General features: G+C 40.3%; 1 pseudogene; it reads right to left on the bottom strand.

Annotated features, from left to right (window-relative positions):
* Positions 1-3294: 3294 nt before the first annotated feature.
* Positions 3295-4588, bottom strand: LOC117351791 (annotated as a pseudogene).
* Between the last annotated feature and the right edge of the window lie 1630 nt (positions 4589-6218).

The following is a 6218-nucleotide window of genomic DNA, read 5'->3' as shown; positions in this document are numbered from 1 at the left end:
CCATATTTATATTCAAATTTTCATTTTTAATCTGTTTTAAGTTTTCACTTCAATTTTATATTAATAATTGTTTTTAATTGTTGTTTTCAGGATTTTTTTACATTATTTTATATATTGATATTTTCTTAGTTTTTAGTTCTCTGTATCTCTTGCGCTTGATATTGCTTTGATTATATGCCGTATGTTTTTAACAGTCCATACACACACATTAGTATTGATGTTTATTTTACCATGTTAGAGTATTATATTGTTTATAATTTGCACTTTTGGTATATTTTACATTGATGTTCTATAATTGCAATCATGTTGTACATACATTTTTTTGTGTTATTCATGTTATTTTTAACATATGTTTGTTTAGACTCCTGAGGGCTGAAACATGATTGTGCCGAGTCTTATTACGCAATTAAGTGACTGAGCACCAAAACTCACCTTTGCATTTTCTTGCTTTCCAAGTTCTAGGAAGGCGGTATCTCCTGTTTCTCTGAGTTTAAACAGACAGCACATGTTTTTCCTCAGGAGATCTGTTTTGCAGTGGAGATACTGCCTTGAAATATCAAAGAATCTACAAGAATTGTATGTTTCCACCTCCTTTTACATTAAGTCAGAATAGAGTGCCCCACAATTCCTAAACCAGTAAAGTCCAAACTCTCCTTAGCTAATACCATATCACCCTATAAGATAATCTATCTCAATATCACGGAATCACAAACCATGAATAGAAAAAAAATAACCGCTTTCTTCCTTATATGTATAACAAGTTTCTTATGTCAGTTTGATGCTGTGTGCGGGCGAGTTGTATTCCTTTCATTAATGACACTCTAGACTTATCTTCTTTCTTGGAAGACTGTTAAAAGGGATGGAAAATCTAATCCTAGGGGATTTGAAGGAGCAGGAAGGCTCTGCTTTCAGCTCAACAAGCCTCAGTGATCTTCCATTTTCCAGTTTGTTAAACTTCTTTATTCACGGGGAGACAGGCTGACAGAACTCTGCTAGGAGCACCCTATCCAAATAGGATCTTACATTGCTGAGGTTTATCCTCTGGGACACATTTACGATTTCACAGAGCACAACCTGGGCGCAGGCAGGCATGTGGCAGTGCAGAAAGAAGGAGAGAGTCTGGAAAAGATAAGCTCAAAACTTGAGGGAGGTTTATGAATCGTAGACATGGTGATATAGCTTTTCTTCAAAATCTCCATGCCTAATTCAGAGGAGATGGAGAAGAGGGATACTGGGAAGCGGGGCTTAATTTCTGGGGAAAAGGCCTGGCATTCACTTTCATTCAGACTCCAGAACAGACTGCAGATGGTAGGAGCAAAGGGGTAAGCCTTGATCAGAGTAGAGAACTTTATACTAAGGGTTCCTAACCCAGCCCTTAGAACACATCCTGGGTTTTCAGGATCTCCATAATAAATAGATATGACATTGACTGTCATACAACGCAAGCAGATCTGTCTCATGCATATTCATAGTGGATATCCTGAAAACATGACTGGCTGGCTGTGTCCCAAGTACTGGGTTGAGAACCCCTGCTCCATGTCCTAACCTAGTCGCGGCGAGAGGCACGTCTGTAGGAAGTCAGTAGATGACTCTCCTCCTGGCCGGCATCTCTCCTCCTCTCCCCGCACTTCCCGGATCCTTCCACCGAAGTGGGTCGTGGCCAGATGGGCTTCCGCACATGCACGTGATGTCATCGTGTCGACGTCCGTGCACTTCTGGGTGCCTTATGGCCGGGCCACTGGATTTAAGTGTGCCGCCGGCCGGAAAGTTTGCGAGACACTGCACTAGAGCATGCCAGTTGAATGTTCTGCCAGGCTCAACCAGCTGTTAATCACAGCTGTACCAACTCTGGATGAAAGCATTGCATGGCATCTTTTTGTTTCCCTCTACTGTTGTTAGTCTTCCACTTACTAAGAGAGTGCAAAAAGACGCTTCTTTGTAAAGGCCTATTTAAAAACAAAGCACCAGAAGATCAGTCTTATGATACCAGGATATTTACTTTCTGAATAATCTAAAGTGGTATAAAGAAATAAAACAAAGGAAATAAGGTGATTCTTTTTTATTGGACTAACTCAATGCATTTTACAGTGAGCTTTCAAAGTCTTCTTCTTCAGATCAGAAATAAGCAAATGTTGACAAATATCAGTGTATATATAAGGAAAATATGAAAGCATTTCAGAGATGGGTGGGTGAGAAGGAGACAGAAAGGTGGAAGAGCAGTTTTAAATGTCTTTATAGTGGGAGAGAAAGCCCAGATCTCTATTAAGTCCTATCTGGTAGGTGTTAAAATACCTTATTTTGATTTCAAAGGTTTTACATTCTTGGATTGTCTTAAAGTTCCCTTTTAGTATTGTCACCATAAAATCATTGGTGCGATGATCAGTAACATCCTGATTGGTATTGCAATTCTTAATATGAAATCTATATAGGTTGATTCTGGTCGTTAGCCTTTGACTTGTTTCTCCGATGTAACATGCCTCTTTGCACTGAATGTTGTATACCAGATTAGTTTCAAGTTTTATTAAAATTTTGTTATACCGCCAAGTCAAATTTCAAGATAGTGTACATCCAAAGATTAAAAAGTGCATGTATTTCGAAATACAGAACACTAAGTTTCGGTTCTCACACAAAGACTTGACAAAACGAACAGACAAATTGGAACAAGAGGGAACTGGTAGAGCTACATTCTTTAAAATAGGAACACAAGGACAGGGACCAGGTGTCAGGTAAGTCAGGAAGGTCGTGTCCTTAGCAGGACGGTTAGACATTAAAAGCATCCTTAAACAGATAGGAAGATCCCTTTAGGCTGAATGTTTTTCCCGTACGAGTGACCGTCTACTTGAGTTGATTACTGTAGCTCGGATGTTTCTCTCTCCTATTGCATGTATAGTTGGCTGTTCATCTGTTCTCTATCTAATATATCTCAGTCGTTGTACCACTAGTTTTCCAAATACGTCTTGTCCGTATGTGTCTTGACCATCCTGTGTATGTACTACTGTAACCCATTCTGGGCTCTTTTGGTAGGACGGGCTAACTAACGTGCACTAGCCAATATAGCGCGTGCTAAATGCTAACGTGTCCATAGAATATAATGCGCTAAATCGGCTAGCACGCCTTAGTAAAAGGGCTCTTAAATGAATAAGTGTGCTTGCACTGTTTGCAGCTTGTCAACCACAAGGATGGGCGCCATTCTCTTCTTCATGGGTTTGTGTGGGGAGCTTGCTTAATAATCTATGAGAGAATATCCATATGGCAGAAGTCCAGAAGTTCAGTTGCTATTAAAATTAATCATTTTTAGTCTATCTGGCACCCTGTGCACCCCATAATTTCTGGGCCATCAAAGGAAAAAGGATCCGACTCATCAGGCTCCGACCTCATTTTGTACGTCTTTGTCAACACTTCATTGGGTTCAAAATAAAATTCTAATGTGAAACTCACAGGCTGACCCGTTTCTGAAAATTTTACTTTAATGTCTTTCAAATGTTTCAAGATAGCTTCATCATGTTCCTGAAGCATGTCAACTCGGTAAGTCAACATTCTTGATAACAGTGAGCCAAAATTCTGGGATGCCTTTGGGGTCTTCTTTCTCTTTATCCTTTTTTTCTTCTTCAAGTTTTGCCTTTTCTTTTATTTCCTCTGAAATCTCCTCCTCTTCATCTGTTTTCCAATCAAGTTTCAAGTTTATAAAAATTTTGATGTAAACGCAATATCAAATTTTTTAATGCGTGTAACAATAATAAGTTTAGGGGACAAGATAAAACAATTTATACCAATAAACATACAATTGATACATCTACTAGACAGTGATACATAAGGAAAGAGGGGGTGAACTACAATTATTTAAGGAATAGGAAAACATTTAAGGGGAAACAACATCAGGAGGGTAATTAAAAAATATTTTAAATAAAACTAGGTCTAAAAGTGAATAGGAGAGATTGTGACCTATATACAGATCTGGTTAAATTTAATTGTTTGATCCTAAGGTTGTTGATAGAAAAAAGTTATCCAATCTATGACTCATATGCATCTTTGTATAGGTGGTTTTTTAGTGTGTTTTTAAATTTTTCTAAAGAGGTTTCAGCACGTAGATAAATTGGTAGCTTGTTCCAAACCTGGGGTGCTAGGATAGAAAAAATTGTAGCTCTTCTAGTGCCTATTATTATTTTCCTCTTCTGTGGGTTCATAGTTTGCATTGATGATTTCGCTTCTCTTATCATATAAGGGCTGATAAAGAGCAGCATACTTTCGTTCCAACTAATGAACTTCCTCATAGAACTTGGCTTCAATCTGTGCACATTTAACCTGAAAATTCTTGAGGTCATTCACTCGCCTCTTAACTACTTTAGGAAAACTTTTTATGTATCCTGTAGAAGTGCCATCTAGTCTCTCCTGAAGAGCTTTACTGTTTACATCTTCACCGGTTTCTTCTTCTTCCACATCTTCCATGTTTTGTTGATCCAATTTATTCTGTTCTTTGTTATCTATGTCTGCCATGTTAAAGTTCGCAATACCGGGGCCTTGGCTGGTAGCTGCCGCGCGGTCGCTCGGGGCAGGGGAGAGACGCAGAGCAGGGAGGAGGTGCCCCTCAGATGGGTTTTTATGTGACAGTGATCTACAAGGAAACCCTAGTCATCATATTAAGGTTATTGTTTACCACTGGGGTGTGAATAAAACCTACTATTTTCAGGAAAATGATTTCAGGTAGAAAGCATGAATCGTCATCTTCATCATATATTTCACCCGATGACATATCTACCATAAAAAATAAATCTGCAGATAAGGGCAACATACTGACTTTTTGTTTTTCACTTTCATTGCATCTGCATTTCTTTTTTTCCGTTAATGCGCCCCATCTGCTGTGCTTTTGTGCTGATTTACTCTCTGAACTGAACTGTGCTGACATAGCCACATACGTTGCTGTGCTGATGTACCAGAGTTGTTAGTGGACCAACTGTTCTGCAGCTGCACAATTAGACAGAAACTAAGGGACACTTACACAGATTTTACCATTTCCAACCTAGAGACGTGCTCAACCATCCTGGCAAAATGATGGCAAGCATAAGTTAGAATGATTAGGTCAACATATGTTCCCAATTCATTCCAGATTTCTGGTGATTGTCACAGGCATAACAAGAGCAGGGAAGAAAATTTGAGCATTCAGAAGACTTTCTGTATTATGGTAGTGTCAATCTTTAAAGGGGGTGAATGAATGTGTGGATAAAGGTGAGTCGGTTGATATTGGGTATTTGGATTTTCAAAAGACATTTGACAAAGTACCTCGTGAAAGACTTCTGAGGTAATTATTAGTGCAGAACCCGATTAAGGAGATGCCAGAACCTGAGCAGCTGAAAATGCTAGCAGAACTTAAGGATGAGTACAATGACCTTGCAGAGGCAGAGCAGTTTGGGGTTGTGTCATTCGGTTAAGTCAGATGTGGAACAGCTTGGACCTTTTTCTTCCTGCTAAGATTTCTTAACACTATAGGATAGTAAGTTTAAGTAATATGGAAACAGCGAAGGAGCAGTTATTCTTCCGATAACAAACAGGATTGAGATGGGTGGGCAATTGTCTTCTGATGGTGCCGAGATAAAACTGCTCGACTACAACTCAGAAATTAGCGTGTCATCAGCTTCTCGGTTTAGTTTTATTCAAGAACAATTGGTATATTGCCCTTCATTAAACATATCGGAGTGGCTCACATAAAAATGTAGAACTGTACATTAGAGGTCTGCATGGGAACGGGGATCACGGGAATCACACGGGTCCCGCGGGAATCCCCCCATAATCCACGGGACTCCCATGGGGTCCCCCCTTCGGCCCACAGGACTCCCATGGGGACCCCCCTCTAGCCAACGGGACTCCCACGGGGCTGGAAGGCTTTGGAAGCAGGGTTCGTCCATATAATATAATGGACACGTCAGCCTTAGCAAAAGAGGGGGGTTTATAAGTTAATTACTTGAACAGAAAACAAAAAAAGGGTTCCACCAAAGAGATTCCACAAGGAAAACAGCAGCGCAAACACAAAAGAAACTGTGGCATTGATGATCCTGTCAGAAGTAATTGCTGCTTTTTATGGGGACGGGCGGGGATGGAGGTAATTCCTTGCAGGGATGGGTGGGGACAGAGAGGATCCTGGCGGGGACAAGTGGGGACGGAGAGGATCCTGACGGGGACGGGTGGGGACAGAGAGGATCCTGGTGGGGACAAGTGGGGACGGA

This window comes from Geotrypetes seraphini, chromosome 18, assembly GCF_902459505.1.
Source record: "Geotrypetes seraphini chromosome 18, aGeoSer1.1, whole genome shotgun sequence".
Lineage (NCBI taxonomy): Eukaryota > Metazoa > Chordata > Amphibia > Gymnophiona > Dermophiidae > Geotrypetes > Geotrypetes seraphini.
The sequence above is the reverse complement of the archived record's forward strand: the minus strand, read 5'-3'. Positions and strand labels throughout refer to the sequence as shown.